Below are 11,201 nucleotides of genomic sequence, written 5' to 3'. Positions count from 1 at the left end.
GACCCAGTACGGTACTCATGTATCCTGTCCGGCTCCCACGGTATACGACAAGCCTGCCACCGCTCTGACACTAACCCGCCCGGCCACTGGCCAGACCCCGGCCTCGTACGGAGAGTGAGTGCCTCATTTGCTGATTGCCTGACCTTATTCGGCGGTGCGGCAGCGTATATTCCTAATACCCAGGCGGCAATGGTCTGTTGCTGCGCGATGGACGCTGGACACGGGACAGCAACACTATGCACTGGAGAGATGACAGCGTGTTTGCGTATTTCCCCACTCACTTCTTGTGAAGACGGATCTGCAATGCATATTCATGCGATGGAACCAGTTTGGAGCCTGTTTTCGGGATTCGTTCGTGACCCTCATTTGTTCATCTTTTAGATTATAATGTTAGCATGCTAAAAGTTTGTTTCGTGGTATGCATGTTTACTGCTTGATCCAAAGCTATGCTAGTTTATAGTTATGAGGCTGGCTGTAACGGTGATCTGACTAAGCCCCCATAACGTTACAGCTGATAAGCTAGGCTCTCTCTTTGAACTGTATTAAAAAGTGCACCGTATAACAGCTTTAATAACTTTCCGTGCTGTGTGGGAACTTATAGGTATAGGTTCTTGCTGCTAACTTCTTAACGACTAACGCCAACAAGTTCCCGACCATAAGCGAATTCTAACCCGGTAACGTAATGGATGTTCCAACTCAAAGGCGCGATACTGCTTCTCTCTCAGAACTGCGCGGTTACATGAACTCGCCCTCCGCGCTGCATGGGGCGAAATTGCGCCACGTCCAAACAGGATTTAGCAGTTCATTTTTCCGTGCGGCGAATTACGTGTCGCTGCCGTGCCGGTCGCGCCGCCGGCCCCGCAATATTGTGAACTTGCTAAGTCGGGGAGGGCTGCTGTCAGCCTCAGGGGACTGCACGGAGCATGGGTTAGCAGTCTCAGGGGGAGGGGAACTGCTCCGGGAGGTAGCTGGCCTAGCAACGGTCGCGTTTGGGGGTCATTGTGCGTGCAGACATGCCGGGAGCATTGCCCGGTTCGTTTTGACAGGAGTATGTCGGTCGGACTTGCGGCGATATGCTTTGACTTTATAAACGTCACGGTACATACAACACGTCTGGCACGATGTTGTTATTTATTCAGACATTCTGTGTCTGAGTTCGGCTTGGTCTGTGGTTATCACGTGTGGCGTGGGCCATGATTGTTGGTTTGTAATTGATAAGCGCCAAACCGTCGTGTTTTATCCCTACCATGAGCTTGTCACTGCTGAATCACTATATGCGACGTTCCTTCTATTCCTGACCGTGCTAACTCATCGCAATAATCGCTGATCAGTCGCGGAAATCATAACACCCATCTCTCTCCTCCGTCACACCCATCCTTGTTTGTTTACTAAGCGGAGCCGGCGGCGGTGCAGCGGGGAGCGGCCGTGGTCGGGACACCCCACTAAGTAGGTCACTCGCCCGGCGGCGGGTTGTTGTCAGGAGTCGAGTTCCGTGCGCCGCGGCGCCGTGCCGCTGTCGGCTGCGCGTGACTCGACGCTTTCCTGGTCACTCGCCGCACCCAAGGCCGGCCGGCTCTGCGGCGACGTACGATAACGGTCCGACGCAGAATCGGTTCGGCCGTCACAATCCTATCAGTGTGAGTTGTATGACAATGGATTGCGCCATGAGCGTAACCGTATTGTGTACAGGATAGGGGCACCTACGGTTGCCGTTGTGCATTGGGTAGGGCGAAGTTTCGCTCACGAAACTAGAGGGTTGAGGTGCTCACAGGTCACATGGATAGGTCACGTTCACGGATTACAATATTGGTTACGAGTCAGGGTCACAGGTACAGAATCATGGCTCAGTCACAGTGACTATTCAGTCATCATCATCACTGATCACATAGGTCATGATCTCTGTCACGATCACGGTCACAATCACGGTCACAATCACGGCCACACTCGCCGTCGCGGATCACGATCACAGGTCACAGGTCATTGCCCCCTGGGGTCCTGGTGTGTCGTAGCGTCAGTGGCAGAGAGTCCAACCACTGCAGCCAACCCAGGCGCGCCCGTGACCACGACCAAGTACGGTCACTCTCCGCTGGGATGACGCCCATTGTGTATGTTTGATGTGCCTGCACAGCAGTACTGCTAGAGAATTAATGAGACTGTCAAACAATACCGTAAACAGCTGACCTCATGCTTCAGACATGTCGCAGGCTGCTACTGAGCAGGGTTGTGCTCGACTCAAAAAAGTTTGCCGACTCGACTCATCATTCAACTTCAGAAAGCCCTGACTCAACTCTGACTCAAACATAGAGCTGATTTTTTCCCTTGACTCGACTCATGACTCAAGCGGCTCAATAAAAATATAAGTTGACTCAAACTTGACTCAAAGGTTACATTTCAAAAAATGAGTCGACTCAACCTGACTCAAAATGTGTCGTTGAGTCAAATGAGTCGACTCAAAATTGACTCAAAGATAAAAAAGTTGTTGAGCGGGGATGGGTGCGAAAAAATCAGGCAGCGTGGCCAGGGATATATATATTATATGTATATTATATATATATATATATATATATATATATATATATATATATATATATATATATATAAAATATACATATATATATATATATATGGACAATGGATGGCTGGATGGCAGATGCATGTCATTAGGTTTGATAATTAATTACCCCATGGTATGATATGCCTTTAACAGAGGACATTGCAACTTGGTCCTACTGCTACCCAAATTATTTTCGAAATAAAACTGAAGTATGAGATGAGTGCATACTTAAAAGTTAAAACTTATGGTACTTCAACTTACCTAATTACCTAAGCATTACTTGTTTCATTTATTTCTGTGATAAGTCACCAGTTAACAGTTTGTACTGCAGCTTACACTTACCTGTGAATTGTGATCTCCCGTCCGGATTTGTAATAAATAAGTTGTTAGGTGCAAGACATTCGAATTGCTTTGCAACCAGAGACATCTTGATCTTGATCTCTGAGACTACATCAACATTGCAGAAGACAAAACTACTAATACAAAACAAACCTGATTCTGATATGAAACCTGATGATGATGACTAAAAATTGATGACAATGATTAAAGCGATTAACGTTGACAATCCTTATATCCTTTGATCAACCTTTGTTGATCCTTTGTTCCCTTATTCGCCCACGCTTGCGCCACTAGGTGAAATTATTGCGCCATTTAAGGTCTCGTAACCATGCTCAAAAGTCAAAACAATGCGTTTGTTTGCTTTCTTCAAATGCAGTCATACTCAGATAACATCAACCTAGTTTTAAATTCAACTTAATATGGTACTTTATGATAAATTAAATTTATCTGAAAATAATATATCACCAATAACCATTTTATTTTTTATTTTCATTGGCATGGATTACCATAAAGCGTCATCAAACTCGGACGCTCGACGCTGAAGCTGCTGAAGGGTCGAGCCAAATTCGTCTCAATAGTCAATAGCCGCACCAATTGTAAAAGCCTGGCTACACCATGCGTTTTCTGCGTGTTTTTTTTTTGCGAGTTTGCGTGTTTTGCGTAATACCTATGGTTCTAGAAACGATATTACATTTTTGTTCTGTTTTTTTTATGGAAACTTTACATTGATATAAAAGTTTTATTAACTCATTTAAAAATTGTAAAAGTAATTTTAGTTATAATCTCTTTTCTAGAGCGATTCTACGCAAATTAGCAAAAAGCGTACGCAGAAAGCGCATTGTGTAGCCAGGCCTTAAGAACCAAAGTGAGCTTGCCGACCGAGGAGCTGTGGCCTTGAGGAGCTGGGGTGTTTTTAAAATTTTCATCACTCTGCGGCTTCTGCCTACCGAAATCAAACGCTGTTTCAATTTCTAGGGTAAGCAATTAAAAGATATTCGGCTTTGCCCCCCTCCACCAGATCGAAGGGCGTAATCATAAGAATAAATCTGACTTTCAGTGATAAACTTGTGAGTTGTGACAACAGTGGCGCAGATTACCTATTCACTTAACAAAATGAATTATGGTGCATATGGTTATTAGTTATTACTTATCTGTTAGGATAAGAAGTGTTTTTTCTTTGAATAATGCCTTTTAATTAGACACTTATTTATTTTAGACCATTTTTTCTAGAAAGTTGAGTCAGCTGACTCATGTTGAATGTTTGACTCAACTCAACGTCAAAAGCTATTTTACTGACTCAACTCTGACTCAACTCAACGCCTTTGTATTTTTGTGCGACTCAACTCTGACTCAACTCAGCAGCTCAACATTTTATCTGACTCGACTCAAATCTGACTCAACAGCTCAGCTATTGTAACCGACTCGACTCAAACCCGACTCATTTGAGTCGGAGTTGAGTCAAATTTCCGACTCAACTCATGAGTCGAGCACAACCCTGCTACTGAGAAATTACCGGATGCTGGGGGTCAGTTTCTGAATTTGAATATCGAAAAATCTTTGTCTTTGCGATGAATTTCTGGTGACTAGCTGCAGCGTATATGGCAAACACAGCAGGGGAACTTGACATTCAGTATTGAAGATCCTTTGCCAGCAGTATTTAATGCCACAGCTGTCCCCAGTCATGCCGTCACCATTTGGCTGGGAGCATCGCCCCCATTGCCCCCGAATGACGCCATAGTCCATATGCGCCTCCGGGCGCAGCTGTGGCCAGTTCGTTGTCGAAACATGCCCCTCAGATGTGCCGCTGATGGGCACTGTTTGCCAGCGTCCACAAATATGATCGATGCTTTGCTGAGCTGTGTCTGTTCCGACCTGCAGTGCACCTGTGCTGTGTTTTGGTATCTGTTTGCCACATGTTGCGCTGGGTAACCATTGCAGTGAGGCATCTGAAACTGTTTTACTATCTCCTGACGGTCGTGCAGGGAGCAGTGCGGCTGTCTTTCGTTACAATATTGTCTGTTTTGTCCGCAGGAGAGCAGCTGAGCTCTCTCCGAGGATCTATCCGAGCGAGGAAGTCCGCTGCGACTGTCTTCTGATATCGTAAGTGTGCCGCATTTAGTGATAAGCGCCTTTGTTACAACGACAGTCCGCTGTTTAGACGGGCGGACATGAGTCGGTATGCGTCGATACGACTCGCTTCAGGCGCACTTTTCGCCAGTTGTACCGATATCATCGCCTTATGAGCTGCACCGCGCCGCATTGTCCGATAGCATGTTGAGTTCATGCAGACGGCACATATCTGCTAACTTTTCTCATCAGTTGCTGCTGTAAATCTGTTGGAATGGCGCAGAGCAGCCGGCCTGACTGAACAAATATCTGGGAATAGTGCTGCCCGACTGGCTAAGCGATAATTTGCATGGTTATTTTTTTTTTATTCAGAACTCGTTTCTCGAGACATTGCAATTTTTATGTTAGTACCCAATGTCTGGTATTAAAAAGTAGGTATTTTAGTCGAATTTCTGGAAACACTGTGAAGTGTGAACAGGCTGATTTTCTTTGTTTTGTTTGTTTGTTTAATAATGAGTCTTTTCATGTTCACAATATAGACTGTCGCGCTGTGGTGTACTCACATGGTGGCAACCGGCAGTTATGGTCAGGGTCACATAAGTTTTTGTGCGACTGATTTCGGCATTTTACAATTCTCTACCTGGGATGATTGCCGAGTGTTGATAACCCGACTTCCTGTTATGCATTGCGACACGCTGGTAGTTCTGATAATCACCGAACCAGCTCATGGTTTATCACGGCTGGCAGTTTGACCTCCAAACTGGCTCAGCGGTTTGGCAGGTCATGCTGGTCGAACCGCGCCGTCGGCTCCCCCCGACGGTTACAGCTGTACCCCTCCCTGCGATAAACCCCCCACAAACCGCCAGCTGCACTGCCGCCGAGTCTGTGTCGAGCAGTCTGTAAAGAGCACGCCACCGACATTTTACGCCCCACTGCCCTCGAGTTTTTACTACTCCGCGTGCTCATAACTTCCGTCCCATTTCGCCAAAACCCACCCGTGTTCATCGTGTCGTTTGTCAACTGATTTGACGGGAGTGATTTTCCGAGCAGCTGGGTCTCGTTAATTCTTCTGCTGTCCAGTTCCACTCGATGGGGTCTCTTCCCCTCTCTGGTGAGTTTGGTCCCCTGTCATCAGAGGCGGATCCAGCTCAGAGTTTTTTTTTTTTTTGGGGGGGGGGGGCAAACCATAACAATTTATCGATTCTTTCCATGCCTCGTCCATAGGCGTAATGTTAAAATTATGCCGTTTGGGAGGGACAAATGCCCATTTTGCCCCCCCCCCCCTGGATCCGCCACTGCCTGTCATCGTGTCCCACCAGCCGGTCTCCACGTGTCGTGGCAGACTCACATGCTTTCTTCAAGGTCAGCAGGGAACGTCCCCTTTTAACATTGTCTTCTGTCTACTGGTGGATCTACCCCGAGAACTTTGCCAGGTGAATCCGGTACGATATGAAACATGCATGATGCATTGCTAAAAAGCTGCCACTGCTAGTAACGCTGCGTTAAGAATAATGCTCGCCAAAAGCCACCGAAATCGTGAATTACTGAAATCGTTTGATCCCCTCCCCTTCCACCTCTGCCCGACCTTTGCCAACCCGCATCCTCTCGCGTCTCCCGGCCTCAGCTGCTGGTATGTGATTGGAGTTAGGGTGTCGGCTGCTGGCTCCTGATCGGGCCTCGGCTGACCGTGACCCCGTGGCCTCTGGGGCAGCCCGGACTCTCCAATAAACAGCCTGACCCCCAGCCCCCCCCCCCCGGCCTCCGCCCGGTCCATGAGTCGAGCTCTGAGGCAGTTGGCACTTGGCAGGATATATCAGAGACGCCTATTGGTATGAAAGGCTCGTTCCGCAGAGGCTAGGACGTGTCAGCAGGTAATTAATGTGGACACTCTAAATTCACCAAGTCCATAAACTCATCAGCCTCATTGCCTTTATTAGGTGAAACATTGTGACCTGTAGAATGGACTGGTTCATTATCATTATTGGCTCGTCGAGGTCTGTACATGACTATTTATCGCCAGCCATTCCGGCCATGGTCGACCTTCGGTGGTCATGGTTCGTTTCTTTTTAATGAAGCGGCATTGCCCGACTACTCGGTCATGCCTTCTTTGTGTAGCACCACCCACTGCGCTGTCGGTACAGTGGCCATTCGTTGATAATTCGGACAACTGTGTCTGTCTATATGCCCACGGCATGCATCGAGTGCTGTGGACTCTTGTCTGCCTATTCGGCAAATGCCGACCAGTCAATACATATGCCTAACAGTACCTAATCAATATCCACTATCCAGGCGATGACACTGTATCAACAGCTGTCGCTGCAGTCTCGGACGTCTATGATTTGTATGACTCCGACTGAAATTCGAAATTTCAGGCCAGGCTGACTGATAATTCCGAACTAAAATATTACATTCCGATCAGCACTTTTGAACAAAGCGTATCAAATACGAGGTGAATGGCTTCGGCTACCGCACAAGCATATACCTTCATAACTCAGCTGGCTACCATTCACCGTATCCAAGTGACATCATGTGCTGCTTGGCTTAGGCCAAACACTTCGTTACGTGTAGGCACAGTTATCACTCAACTGTTATCATTTATTTACCCAGACATCCCAAACAAACCTCGCGTGGCAATAAGGTTCGACCCGCATACAGATCTCAGAGCGAACCTACTTCGTTTGCCTTGACGTTGTTTAACTTCGACACTTTGTAGTATCTCCTCAAGTGCCAGAATCCGTGTTTTTGTTAGTTTTAGCAGATACGATCCACTGTACGAGTATGATATCCTGGACAGCCGCACAGGCAGTGTTCTAAAATTGGATATTGGTTGGGTGTGCCGATGAAGAAAAAAAAATCCTAGGATGAGAAAAAAGAAGGAAAATAACTGCAGTATTTTTGTAAAATGGTGTAATGCCAATTTTTATGCTAACTGATAAACCAGGATTTCATGTCAGGATCTTGACAGGGTGTGGAACAAAAGGATGTGGGTGCATCAACTGTCAAGTGACAAGTGAACTGGCTGTTGGGAATACATGAAACTCTTTTCAGAGATGAAGTAAAGTCGGTCATTCATATTTTAGGGATGAAAATATTTTCCCTTTTAGGTGTGATTTGCCACCAAAAAGGCTGAAAAATGATACACTGCGCACAGGACTCGAGCAAGCTGTCTGCGGTGCTATACCATCGGCGTCGATTTTATGGAGAACCATGGAAAAAACCATTTAGAACGTAAAGAAAACCATTGAGAACCATTGGCTGGCTACATAGCATAGACCCGGGAATAGGGGGGGGGGGGGGCAGCGGGGGCGCTTGCCCCCCCCCAACTTGAGAGCCGAGGGGGCGGCGCCCCCTCAACATTGAGGCAGCGTGAAAGGATCTTTCTTCCCTTTTCCGGACTTCTTTCCTTCTTATTTTCTTTATACATCTAAACATCTAACATCTAACATCTAACATCATCTAAACATATCATATGACTGCATTATTTCAGCAGTGCAAGCTGTTAGCTCAACAGACTTCAGCTGGTACCTAGTAATGGAGAGTCGCCATCCACTTGGACATACTAATCCGAACCCAGACTTGAAGCTGACTGCAGGATTTATGTGCCAAAATATTATTTGTGGAACTTTGGGAATGCCGTCCGTACATGTTATCACTGTTTGCTGCCATGTAGCTAGTGTACTGATATCACTTTGATATGCAAATCAGGCAACTCTGCCTGTTTTTACCCATGCCTTGCAAGCTCGCTAATGCCCATGCTTGCTGCTATTGGTTATGCACACTGACTAAACTCATATTGCCATATCACCAAACATGTTAAACATGTGCCATGTTACCCTTTGTACTCAATATCACCTACTATATCCATGTAACCCATGCACTGATCACCTATAGGCTATATAAACCTATTCCAGACATAAATAGTTAAATACCATATTTAACTTACCTACCATATAGGTATACAAGCATACTATGCTTACTCTAGCTCTATGCTGACATTATTTCCACTCCTACAATGTGTTTGGATTGTATAAGCAGATAACTTATAAACTAAGGAAGTACTTCATGAATGGTAATTGTGACTGTTTTGGCTCCTAAACTCAATTGTGGATGTTACATGTAACATCGGAATGTTTTATTGCTTTCTCAAATAAGCATAATTGTTTGGTGATCCAATTAGCAGTAATTCAAATTACAGCTCTCTTACTACTGAGGGTCAAGTTGAAATACCCTCAATCATAAATGATATAACATGATATAAATACTTGAACCTGAGCACAACCTAGTCAACTATGCTTGCAGATCGATAGTAACAAAGCACCACTGTTTTTTTTCCTTATCACAAAGGAATGTAAAATATAAGTGAACGTAAAAATGTGAGAAATACGCAAGGCGTGCGTACACACCACGTGTTACGATACACGACTTTACGCATCCCATTCAAGGATCTCCCATTCACAAATTTTCCCTGAACTACATTTTTGCTATCAAATTTGATTTCTTTGATATAAAAAAAAATTAGGAAGAAATATTAGGAATGGAAAAAGCTTTCATTTTTGCAATTCTTTTAAAGCTGGAATACCATCTATGCATTCGACTCTTTTTGTTTTTGTGATTGGCATAGTGTGAGTCCATAATTGATTGCTAGCAATCCCACTACTATTTTACAAATGTTTTGTTTTTGAGTGAAGGCTTATTTGCATTTCAACCGTTAACATTTTTTCTCCCATTTATTCATTTATTCAACACTTCTAAAAATATCAATTATCATGTTGACTGACATTATTATTGCTTGCGTGTCGGTTCCGTAAATTGACACGCACTAAAATTCCTCTTTCTTTGTGGCACCTCCGGAAAGTGTCAAGTAGCGTTTGTTTATATTGTGTATGTGCAAGTGAGGCCACGCCTCGGTCCGACAGCGGACTATTGTCTAGGTTACCTTAGTGGTTACTAGCTAGAAATATCATTCAGTATTGCTACCTTCGGCAGTAGCGCAAGGTACAAAGATGCATCTTTTGATCCATTTTCAGATATAATATCTGATGAACTTTCGCTTACACATGAACATTTTGAAAGACTTAGAAACAATTGCACTCTTTGGAAACCAGATCATATCAACAAAATTGATATAAACGGTATCACCATGTTGCATATAAATGCTCGTTCTGTAGTTAACAAGTTTGATGAAATCATTTCATTCTTATCCTTGAGCAAATGGTGTTTGATTTTTGTCTCCGAAACATGGCTTACAAAGGATATGGAGCATCTCTTTAACATAAACAAATACAAACTGTTTTGTACTAGCCGCACCACCAAAGCTGGTGGTGGCTCAGCAGTGTATGTATTTGAAGATACACCAGTACAACAAATAAGTTTGTTTCAATTTACTACAGCAGATGTAGTGTTCCTAATGCTTAATCAAGATAAACATAGACGCTGTCTTGTGATTCAAATTTATAGATCACCAAAAAATAGTGCAGAGTTCTTAGAGGAATTAGAACAGTGTTTGTCTGCGGTTTCCAGGCTAAATATACTGACTTACATTGTTGGAGATTTCAATTTTGACCTGTTTGCCATGAACTCCAACACTCTGTGTGAATCATTTTTCACACTTATGTGCTCATATGGTTTTCTTCCAACCATCTCAAAGGCTACAAGAGTATCTGACATATCTACTACTCTGATAGACAACATATATTGCAATGACATATCAATGGTGCAGCACTCTGGTGTTATAGAAACAGACTTTTCTGATCATTTCTCAATATTTGCATGTACAAGGATTGAATCAGAAAAGAGAGTCCATGCACCAGAAGAGATAGTGTACTTTGATTATCAATACATTGATGACCTGAAACAATTCTTAAGCAATGATTTGAGAGACTTCTGTTCTGAAACAGACCCTGAAGTAGCCTGTTCCAGAATAATCTCATCATATCAAAAAGGCATAAATAAATATTCAAAAAGAAAAATTGCATCACGCAAAAATAGTCCCATCCAACCTTGGATCACACCAGGGCTATTGAACTCAATAAACAAAAAAAATGTTCTGTTCAGTGCTAAACTGAAAAACCCAAGCACTCAAAATATTCAACAATACAATTCATACAGAAACTGTCTGAATGCTGCATTACGAAATGCAAAGAAACAATATTACATGTCAGAATTCTCAAAATACCACAACAAACCCAAACAAACTTGGGAAGTCCTTAAAAATCTCCTAAATCAGCAATCCTCGAAAAAT

The 11,201-nt window shown here is 44.1% G+C and overlaps 1 protein-coding gene across 2 annotated transcripts in view; it reads left to right on the top strand.

Moving 5' to 3' along the window:
- The first annotated feature begins 4,921 nt into the window (after window positions 1-4,921).
- LOC122382105 (ecdysone receptor-like) overlaps window positions 4,922-11,201 on the top strand; it is a 45,676-nt gene continuing 39,396 nt past the window's right edge. For both annotated transcript variants that reach the window (XM_043367045.1, XM_043367046.1), the window contains exon 1: window positions 4,922-4,993. The gene's annotated coding sequence lies outside the window, so the exon portion shown is untranslated. The remainder of the gene's footprint in view (window positions 4,994-11,201) is intronic.

This window comes from Amphibalanus amphitrite, unplaced genomic scaffold (assembly GCF_019059575.1).
Source record: "Amphibalanus amphitrite isolate SeventyFive unplaced genomic scaffold, NRLGWU_Aamphi_draft 000133F_arrow, whole genome shotgun sequence".
Lineage (NCBI taxonomy): Eukaryota > Metazoa > Arthropoda > Thecostraca > Balanomorpha > Balanidae > Amphibalanus > Amphibalanus amphitrite.
This window is presented reverse-complemented; position numbering and strand designations above follow the sequence as displayed.